Raw genomic sequence first — 12,030 nt, 5'->3', positions numbered from 1 at the left:
ATAGAGTTAGAAAATGACACACTTATAAAACGTAGACTGGCTGTGGCAAGAAAAGCATTTCTGAAGAAGAGAAATATGTTAACATCGAGTATAGATTTAAATGTGAGAAAGTCTTGTCTGAAAGTTATTGTATGGAGTGTAGCTATGTATGGAAGTGAAACATGGACGATAAATAGTTTAGACAAGAAGAGAACAGAAGCTTGCGAAATGGTGTCCTACAGCATAATGCTGAAGATTAGATGGGTAGATCACGTAACTAATACGGAGGTACTGAATAGAATGGTGGAGAAGAGAAATTTGTGACACAACTTGACTAGACGAAGTGATCGGTTACTTTCTGAGGCATCAAGCGATCACTATTTTAGCAGTACTGGAGGGAAGTGTGAAGGGTAAAATTCATAGAGAGAGACCAACAGATGAATACAGTAAGCAGAATCAGAAAGATACGAGGCGTGTTTGTTAAGTAAGTACCGTTTTGAAATTAAAAAAAAGACGTGCTAAGATGTCTCAATAATTTTATTTTTACATGAAAGCCTGTACCTTAATCTACGCACTGACGCGATAGTCGTGAGTCCCGCCGACTGTGAAGTACGGGCTGTTATAAGATTTCTTAGTGCTAAAGGCCTAAAAGCGATCTATATATCCACCGTGAGATCTGTGCAGTTTACGGAGAAAACATTACGAGTGATGGAAAGGTAAGAAAGTGGATAAGAGCATTCAAAGATGGCCGCACAAACGTGCATGATGAACAACGAAGTGGGCGTCCTTCGGTCGTTAATGAAAGTTTGGTACAGGAAGGTGAGAGACGCTTTACGATTTCCTCCTTGCGGGATGACTTTCCTAATGTTTCTCGGAGTGTTTTGTATGGCATTGTGACCGAGCACTTGAATTACCAAAAATTGTGCTCACGTTGGGTACCGAAAATGTTGAAGGATGTGCACAAAAACAAACGTTTAGATAGTGCATTGACTTTCCTTGAGCGGTACCACAATGACGGTGATGATTTCTTAAGCCAAATTGTTACAGGCGATGAAACATGGGTGGCTTACGTCACACCAGAATCAAAGCAACAGTCCATGGAAGTTGAGCAAGGGCATCGTCTTGCTGCAAGACAAAGCCCGTCGGCACGTGGCGAATCAGACCAAAGATCTCATCACATCTTTTCGATGGAAAACTGTAGATCATCCTCCATACAGCCCCGATCTTGCACCCAGTGACTACCATCTGTTTCTGCACTTGAAGAAACACCTGGGCTGTCAGCGTCTTCAAGACGATGACTAAGTGAAAGCAGTGGTGATGCAGTGGTTAACAAGACAGGCGGCAGACTTCTATGAGGAGTGTATTCAAAAACTGGTACAACGTTATGACAAATGCCTCAATATTGACGGAAATTATGTAGAAAAGTAGATTAAGGTACAGGCTTTCGTGTAAAAATAAAATTATTGAGATATGTTACCACGTTTTTTTTAATTTCAAAACGGTACTTACTTAAAAAACACGCTTCGTGTATGTTGCAGTAGTTACTCGGAGATGGAGAGGCTTGCACTGGATAATGTAGCATGGAGAGCTGCATCAAACCCGTCTTTGGACTGAGGACCACAACAACAACAACAACAACAACAACAACAAACCATATAAACACCATTTATAATAATCTCCGATTTCCTTATCCTCTGCAAAAAAAAAAAAAAAAAATGACCTTTCAACGGCCCCCAACTCCACGGTCCCATTCAACAGGTGGGGATTTTTAATCTGTTGCTCATGACACTCCCTCGTACCACGGTACAAAAAATAGCGACTACATAGTTTTTCCCCTAACTGTCCTTCATCAACTGTACTGTCAGAGATAAGCGGCGCTCCGGCAACCAGGTTGCTAGTGGAATTAATTGCAGAAAAATATTCGCTGTCAGATAGCATCTGCACAAATTTAAATAATAGGCAGCTTGCCTTACAGCAGTTTTTAGGGCAAATTAGCGTTTCTGCACACTGAAAGGTCAGGGCACTTAAACATCATTCAGTAGTTCCTGCCAGGATTAAATTGATAACGAAGAACAGGTGCGTTTCACCGTGATCGCCAAGTGTTCCTGCCATTTTATATGTGATTTACTGCCTGTTTCGCCTCTAAGAATAGTTTGTTAATGCAGAAAATGTCAATTTGCACAATGAATCTGAATCAGTGTTCAACGGTAGGCCCCCCTAAAAATGAGTGGGGAACCAGAATCAAATGTCAGAAGAAGACAATGGTGAATTACCTCCAATTGTACCATCTTTCACAAGTTAGTGCAGGGTTCAGACAAATCTCGTGGCAGATAATGCTTCATTTATTTGGCGAATAATTTATCGTACATTGTCGTCTGCATGTACAAAATGAATATCTTTGACACAATACTCTCCAAATACGAGGCTTATTAGAAAATTAAGGGCTGTTAGTTCGTATATAAAGAGTGTTTCAATGTTTTTGTGTCAAAATTTTTGGTGCGACAAGTCACTTCATGGTGAAGAACTTTCGTTGCAGACATAACGTTCGATCACGCTTCGCAGCAACGCTAGGCGCCTTCACCATTCGTCCTCCCTGGGACGACGAGATTTCACGGAACTAGTGGGACACACGTACTAGTTGCGATGCGTACTACTTACCGCAGTAAATTGAAAGAATGATTGCCGGCCGCGGTGGTCTAGTGCTTCTAGGCGCGCAGTCCTGAACCGCGGGACTGCTACGGTCGCAGGTTCGAATCCTGCCTCGGGCATGGATGTGTGTGATGTCCTTAGGTTAGTTAGGTTTAAGTAGTTCTAAGTTCTAGGGGACTGATGACCATAGAAGTTTAGTCCTGTAGTGCTCAGAGCCATTTGAACCATTTTTTTGAAAGAATGATTATCAACAGGAAAAGCTTACGAATGAGTGCCTCCAAGCGGAGAAAGGTAGTTTGGAAGAGAATCAACAACTTTAACGTTGCTGGATTACAGATGTCACCAAAGCTATACACACGCCGCAGCTTGCCTATCTCCTGCAGACTCTCAGGGGCATAAACAATACAAAACGACGCATATCGTTACTGGACAGCGTCAGCTACCAAACGTTGTTCCATGTGACTTAATCTGTCACCCTTAGACTTTGATGGAAAGACTTTGAAACGTCCTGTTTTAGAGTCACAGTCAAAATTAAAAGCATTCCCCCACCCCATTTTTTATACAAATCATTAAAGTCGTTATTAGAGCGTCATTTACACACGAAGTGAAATAATAAGTAGTGTATAAAAAGTTTATGGACTGTGAAAGATCAGTTTAAAGATAAGAAAGAGGACAAATACCCTCGAGTTACGTGTATTATACGGAGACGAGACAAAGGCGAAATCTGCCATTTTATTGCATCTCATGGTTACTGCTGTCTTGCTTCGCTACTAGCTTGTCCCCTCAAGTGATTTTGACTATTCATATGCGCTGTCGCACATTCTCGTGATTATCAGTCGTTTAAGTAATTAATTATTGGGTCATAAACATTCGTACAACAAGCAAGAGCTTCAGCAAATAAGGGCCTAACTTATGTACGAATTATTAGACCAGTTCTTAGGATAGTGAAACGTGACTACGCCGAAAGGTACCTTGTCACTCGAAAGTATGTTGGTCTGGTGAACCACTTAGCTTTATCAAGGAATAAAAAGCAGTGAGTCGTCCTAATGGTTATGCACTTTTTCAGGCATTTTGTGCCTAATTAGGTTTTGAATGGATCGTCATTGAATCTCACTGGGAGCAGAACAATGAGCATTCAACGCCATTCAGAAGGACTGAAGTAGGGCGAAGGTGTTTTACCACCTCATTTCAAAAAGCACTTTTTCTTAACTGGAAATGCTTCTTCTAAGAATACAACTTTGGGATTATATGCGTACATAAAAAAAAAAACTTTGCATCACCTCGGTTCTGAGGGTTTCAGAATCTGTATAGAAAACTGGAATGGAGATCAACATAAACATCATTTCCGCCATTTTTATTGCTCATGAAAACCACATATTGCATGTTCTACCACCATAAAGTGAGACCTTCAGAGGTGATGGTCCAGATTGCTGTACACATCGGTACCTCTAGTACCCAGTAGCTTGTCCTCTTGCATTGATGCATGCCTGTATTCGTCGTGGTATACTATCCACAAGTTCATCAAGGAACTGTTGGCCAAGATTGTCCCACTCCTCAACGGCGATTCGGCGTGGATCCCTCAGAGTGGTTGGTAGGTCACGTCGTCCATAAAAAGACTTTTTCAATCTATCTCAGGCATGAAACTTCCTGGCAGATTGAAACTGTGTGCCCGACCGAGACTTGGGACCTTTGCCTTTCGCGGGCAAGTGCTCTACCATCTGAGCTACCGAAGCACGACTCGGTTCGCAGGAGAGCTTCTGTAAAGTTTGGAAGGTAGGAGACGAGATACTGGCAGAAGTAAAGCTGTGAGGACCGGGCGTGAGTCGTGCTTCGGTAGCTCAGATGGTAGAGCACTTGCCCGCGAAAGGCAAAGGTCCCGAGTTCGAGTCTCGGTCGGGCACACAGTTTTAATCTGCCAGGAAGTTTCATATCAGCGCACACTCCGCTGCAGAGTGAAAATCTCGTTCTGGAAATATCTCAGGCATGTTGGATAGGGTTCATGTCTGGAGAACATTTTGGCCACTCTAGTCGAGCGATATTGTTATCCTGAAGGAAGTCATTCACAAGATGTGCACGATGGGGGCGCGAATTGTCGTTCATGAAGACGAATGCCTCGCCAATATGCTGCCGATATGGTTGCACTATTGGTCGGAGGATGGAATTCACGTATTGTACAGCCGTTATGGCGCCTTTCATGACTACCAGCGGCGTACATCGGCCCCACGTAATGCCACCCCAAAACAGCAACGAACCTCCACTTCGCTGCTCTCGCTGGACAGTGTGTCTAAGGCGTTCGTCCTGACCAGGATGGCTGCACGAAAAATATTATGCGTTGCTGTCAGCGTTCCTCCGAGCCACAATCCGTAGGTAGCGGTCATCCAATGCAGCAGTAGCCCTTGGGGGGGCCTGAGCGAGGCATGTCATCTACAGTTCCTGTCTCTCTGTATCTTCTCCATGTCCGAACAACATCACTTTGGTTCACTCCGAGACGCTTGGACATTTCCCTTGTTGAGAGCCCTTCCTGGCACAAAGTAACAATGCGGACGTGATCGAACCGCGGTATTGACCGTTTAGATATGGCTGAACTACAGACAACACGAGACGTGTACCTCTTTCCTGGTAGAATGACTGGAACTGATCGGCTGTTGGATCCCCTCTGTCAAACAGGTGCTGCTCATGCGCGGTTGTTTACGTCTTTGGGCGGGTTTAGTGACATCTCTGAACAGTAAAAGGGGCTGTTTCTATATTCAGGAGTTCAGGGAACTGGGGTGTTGCAAAACTTTTTTTGATGTGTGTATATTTATCGCTAGCACAACTAACACTTGTCGAATGGTCCACTGAAGGACATTTGTACCACGTTTTATATTGTTTCAAATTCGGGAAAATTGGTAGACAATGGTGATAAAGCTCAAAATATCCGAAAGTTGGAAGGCAATGGTGGTAGCTTGTATGATGTTAAAGAAAAATTGAAGGAAGGTGCAACTACTGCTCTCAATACCCATTCCTGCCTAAATGATGGAGTGTTGTTTGATTGTAATTATGATGGCAAGAGCCAACACTGCTGCAAAATCTTAAGGGAGCTAAATATGGTTTTGTGAACCTATTGTTCTAGGAAGTAAATAGTGTGATGTGAGAACTCACAACATTGTCGGATGATGATGAATGTGCTAAACTGTAGCTCTACAGTACTGTTACAGAATGAGCTTCTGTCTAGTAGGAATGAGACAAACTAGCGGCTGAAGCTGCTTCTCCATAGGGTCACAAAGTGGACACGCAGCAAGAAAAAATTATGCAGGCGCTGATTAATTTGACAGAAAGAGGTATTCAAAGAAAGTGGCACTTTGATAAGCATTTGCCCCAAGGCAGCGATTACAAGACTAGGGAATTTGCCCAACTAGTTTGCTAGTCACACAGTGTTATCTCCCCCTTGCCACTACATTATTTCTTTATTTGATGTGCACATATACTAGGATTTTGTACAGTGATTTTCCACCTTCCTGAAATCACTAACTCTGAGTGTAATCAGGCATTAGCTACAGGGCTATTACAAATGATTGAAGCGATTTCATAAATTCACTGTAGCTCCATTCATTGACATATGGTCACGACACACTACAGATACGTAGAAAAACTCATAAAGTTGTGTTCGGCTGAAGCCGCACTTCAGGTTTCTGCCGCCAGAGCGCTCAATTGAGACAAAATGGCGACAGGAGCCGAGAAAGCATATGTCGTGCTTGAAATGCACTCACATCAGTGAGTCATAACAGTGCAACGACACTTCAGGACGAAGTTCTACAAAGATCCACCAACTGCTAACTCCATTCGATGATGGTATGCGCAGTTTAAAGCTTCTGGATGCCTCTGTAAGGGGAAATCAAGGGGTCGGCCTGCAGTGAGCGAAGAAACGGTTGAACGCGTGCGGGCAAGTTTCACGCGTAGCCCGCGGAAGTCGACGAATAAAGCAAGCAGGGAGCTAAACGTACCACAGCCGACGGTTTGGAAAATCTTACGGAAAAGGCTAAAGCAGAAGCCTTACCGTTTACAATTGCTACAAGCCCTGACACCCGATGACAAAGTCAAACGCTTTGAATTTTGGGCGCGGTTGCAACAGCTCATGGAAAAGGATGCATTCAGTGCGAAACTTGTTTTCAGTGATGAAGCAACATTTTTTTCTTAATGGTGAAGAGAACAGACACAATGTGCGAATCTGGGCGGTAGAGAATCCTCACGCATTCCTGCAGCAAATTCGCAATTCACCAAAAGTTAACGTGTTTTGTGCAATCTCACGGTTTAAAGTTTACGGCCCCTTTTTCTTCTGCGAAAAAAACGTTACAGGACACGTGTATCTGGACATGCTGGAAAATTGGCTCATGCCACAACTGGAGACCGACAGCGCCGACTTCATGTTTCAACAGGATGGTGCTCCACCGCACTTCCATCATGATGTTCGGCATTTCTTAAACAGGAGATTGGAAAACCGATGGATCGGTCGTGGTGGAGATCTTGATCAGCAATTCATGTCATGGCCTCCACGCTCTCCCGACTTAACCCCATGCGATTTCTTTCTGTGGGGTTATGTGAAAGATTCAGTGTTTAAACCTCCTCTACCAAGAAACGTGCCAGAACTGCGAGCTCGCATCAACGATGCTTTTGAACTCATTGACGGGGACATGCTGCGCCGAGTGTGGGAGGAACTTGATTATCGGCTTGATGTCTGCCGAATCACTAAAGGGGCACATATCGAACATTTGTGAATGCCTAAAAAAACTTTTTAGAGTTTTTGTATGTGTGTGCAAAGCATTGTGAAAATATCTCAAATAATAAAGTTATTGTAGAGCCGTGAAATCGCTTCAATCATTTGTAATAACCCTGTACTTAACACCACCCCCGATCACTGCTACACTATGTAATCAAAAATATCTGGACACCCCGAAAAACATTAGTTTTTCATATTAGGTGCATTTTTATGCCACCTGCATCCAGGTACGCTACATCAACGATCTCAGTAGTCATTAGACGTCGTGAGAGAGCAGAAGGGGGCGCCCTGCGGGACTCATGGACTTCAGACATGGTCAGGTGACTGGGTGTCATTTGTGCCATACGTCTGTACTCGAGATTTCCACAGTCCTAAACATCCCTAGGTCCACTGTTTCCGATGAGATAGTGAAGTGGAAACTTGAAGGGACACGTACAGCACAAAAGAGTACATGCCTACCTCGTCTGTTGACTGACAGAGACCACCGACAGTTGAAGAGGGTCGTAATGTGTAATAGGCAGACATCTATCCCAACCATCACACAGGAATTCCAAACTGCATCAGGATCAACTGAAAGTACTATGACAGTTCGGCGGGAGGTGAGGAAACTTGGATTTCATGGTCGAGCGGCTGCTCATAAGCCACACATCACGACGGTCAATGCCGAACGACGCCTCGCTTGGACTAACGCGCGTAAACATAGGACGACTGAACAGTGGAAAAACGATGTGTGGAGTGACGAATCACGGTACACGATGTTGCGATCCAATGTCAGGGCGTGGGTATGGTAAATGCCCAGTGAACGTCATTTGCCAGCGTGTGTAGTGCCCACAGTAAAATCCGGAGGCGGTGGCATCAGCGTGTGGTTGTGTTTTCCAAGGAGGGGGCTTGCACCCCGCCGGCCGGTGTGGCCGTGCGGTTCTAGGCGCTTCAGTCTGGAACCGCGTGACCGCTACGGTCGCAGGTTCGAATCCTGCCTCGGGCATGGATGTGTGTGATGTACTTAGGTTAGTTAGGTTTAAGTAGTTCTAAGTTCTAGGGGACTGATGATCATAGATGTTAAGTCCCATAGTGCTCAGAGCCATTTGCTTGCACCCCTTGTTGTTTTGCGTGGCACTATCACAGCACAGGCCTACATTGATGTTTTAAACACCTACTTGCTTCCCAGTGTTGAAGGCCAATTCTGGGATGGCGATTGCATCTTTCAACACGATCGAGCATCTGTTTATAATGCGCGGCCTGCGGCGGAGTTGTTGCACAGCAATAACTTCCCTGTAATGGACTGACATGCACAGAGTCCTGACCTGAACCGTATAGAACACCTTTGGGATGTTTTGGAACGCCGATTTTGTGCAAGGTTTCACCGACAGACCCCGATACCTCTCCTCAGTGCAGCAAAGAATGGGCTGCCATTACCCAAGAAACATTTCAGCACCTGATTGAACGCATGCCTGTGAGAATGGAAGCTGTCATCAAGACTAAGGGTGTGCCAACACCATATTGAATTCCAGCAGTACCAATGGATGGGGGACGAACTTGCAACTCATTTTCAGCCAGATGTCCCGATACTTTAGGTCACATAATTTATCAACATTTGCATCAAACTAAACTTTAGAAAGCACTTTCTTTGAACATTTCTTATTTGGTTTCTGCAGGTGTTTTATTAAACCATGAACCAAAGAGTCAATGAGAAAATTTGTCCTGCTTATTTGTAACAACCATTTGTTTATAGAATGATCAAGCAATTCTAAGTGCATCACAAATGCTGCCTACAAGAAAGCTAGCTCTCTACATTTGTTGTCCTCAGCAACACTCATCTCTAGCAATACTTTCTTTGCATGCACACTGGACCCTAAATAAAAAACAACCAATTTAAAATGTGTGGACTATACTTGTTGCTGTAGTCTTCAGCCCAGAGACTGGTTTGATGCAGCTCTCCATGCTACCCTATCCTGTGCAAGATTCTTCATCTCCCTGTACCTACTGCAACCTACATCCTTCTGAATCTGCTTAGTGTATTCATCTCTTCGCCTCCCTCTACGATTTTTACCCTCCACGCTGCCATCCAATGCTAAATTTGTGATCCCTTGATGCCTCAGAACATGTCCTACCAAACGGTCCCTTTTTCATGTCAAGTTGTGTCACAAACTCCTCTTCTCCCCAATTATATTCAATACCTCCTCATTAATTATGTGATCTAACCATCTAATCTTCAGCATTCTTCGGTAGCACCACATTTCGAAAGCTTCTATTGTCTTCTTGTCCAAACTATTTATCGTCAATATTTCACTTCCATACAAATACTTTCAAAAACGACTTCCTGACACTTAAATCTATACTCGATGTTAACAAATTTCTCTTCTTCAGAAACGCTTTCCTTGCCATTGCCAGTCTACATTTTATATCTTCTCTACTTCGACCATCATCAGTTATTTTGCTCCCCAAATAGCAAAATTCCTTTACTATTTTAAGTGTCTCGTTTCCCAATCTAATTCCCTCAGCACCCCCTACTAAATTCGACTACATTCTATTATCCTCGTTTTGCTCTTGTTGACGTTCATCTTATATCCTCCTTGCAAGACATTGTCCATTCCGTTCAACTGCTCTTCCAAGTCCTTTGCTGTCTCTGACAGAATTACAATGTCATCGGTGAACCTCAAAGTTTTTATCTCCTCTCCATGGATTTTAATACTTACTCCGAATTCTTCATTTGTTTCCTTTACTGCTTGCCCAACATACAGATTGAATAACATTGGGGAGAGGCTACAACCCTGTCACACTCCCTTCCCAACCACTGCTTCCCTTTCATACCCCTCGACTCTTATAACTGCCATCTGGTTTCTGTAGAAATTGTAAATAGCCTTTCGCTCCCTGTATTTTACCCCTGCCACCTTTATAATTTGAAAGAGAGTATAACAGTCAACATTGTCAAAAGCTTTCTCTAAGTCTACAAATGCTAGAAACGTAGGTTTGCCTTTCCTTAATCTTTCTTCTAAGATAAGTCGGAAGGTCAGTATTGCCTCACGTGTTCCAATATTTCTACGGAATCCAAACTGATCTTTGCCGAGGTCGGCTCCTATCAGTTTTTCCATTCGTCTGTAAAGAATTCGCGTTAGTATTTTGCAGCTGTGACTTATGAAAATGATAGTTCGGTAATTTTCAAATCTGTCAACACCTGCTTCCTTTTGGATTGGAATTATTATATTCTTCTTGAAGTCTTAGGGAATTTCGCCTGTCTCATACATCTGCTCACCAGGTGGTAGAGTTTTGTCAAGACTGGCTCTCGCAAGGCCGTCAGTAGTTCTAATGGAATGTTGTCTACTCCTGGGGCCTTGTTTCTACTCAGGTCTTTCAGTGCTCTGTCAAAATCTTCACGCAGTATCATATGTCCCATTTCATCTTTATCTACATCCTCTTCCATTTCCGTAATATTGTCCTCAAGTACATCGTCATAGTATAGACCTTTTATTTACTCCTTCCACCTTTCTTCCTTCCCTTCTTTGCTTAGAACTGGGTTTCCATCTGAGCTCTTGATATTCATACAAGTGGATCTCTTTTCTCCAAAGGTCTCTTTAATTTTCCTGTAGGCAGTATCTATCTTACCCCTAGTGAGATAAGCCTCTACAACCTTACATTTGTCCTCTAGCCATCCCTGCTTAGCCATTTTTATTCCTTTTTGCCTGCTTCATTTACTGCATTTTTATATTTTCTACTTTCATCCATTAAATTCAATAATTCTTCTGTTACCCAAAGATTTCTACTAGCCCTCGTCTTTTTACCTACTTGATCCTCTGCTGCCTTCACTACTTCATCCCTCAGAGCTACCTATTCTTCTTCTACTGTATTTCTTTCCTCCCTTCCTGTCAATTGTTCCCTTATGCTCTCCCTGAAACTCTGTACAACCTTTGGTTTAGTCACTTTATCCAGGTCCCATCTCCTTAAACTCCCACCTGGTTCCTAAATCTCTGTCTTACCATTATACAATCTGTCTGAAACCTGTCAGTATCTCCAGGATTCCTCCATGTATACAACCTTCTTTTATGAATCTTGAACCAAGTGTTAGCTATGATTAAGTTATGCTCTGTGAAAAATCCTACCAGGCAGATTCATCTTTCATTTCTTACCCCCAATCCATATTCACCTACTATGTTTCCTTCTCTCCCTTTTCCTACTCTCGAATTCCAGTCACCCATGACTATTAAATTTTCGTCTCCCTTCACTATCTGAATAATTTCTTTTATCTCATCATACATTGCATCAATTTCTTCATCATCTGCAGAGCTAGTTGGCATATAAATTTGTACTACTGGAGTAGGCATGGGCTTCGTGTCTGCCTTGCCACAATAATGCGTTCGCTATGGTGTTTGTAGTACCTTATCCGCACTCCTATTTTTTTATTCATTATTAAACTGTCTTCTGCATTACCCCTATTTGATTTTGTATTTATAACCCTGTATTCACCTGACCAAAATTGTTGTTCTTCCTGCCACCGAACTTCACTATTTCCCACTATATCTAACTTTAACCTATACATTTCCCTTTTTAAATTTTCTAACCTACCTGCCCGATTAAGGGATCTGACATTCCACGCTCCGATACGACGTCGTCTTGAGTAGTCTAGTCCCCCCCCCCCCCCCCAGAGATCC

This window comes from Schistocerca cancellata, chromosome 2 (genome assembly GCF_023864275.1).
Source record: "Schistocerca cancellata isolate TAMUIC-IGC-003103 chromosome 2, iqSchCanc2.1, whole genome shotgun sequence".
Lineage (NCBI taxonomy): Eukaryota > Metazoa > Arthropoda > Insecta > Orthoptera > Acrididae > Schistocerca > Schistocerca cancellata.
Note: the sequence above shows the minus strand (reverse complement) of the source record.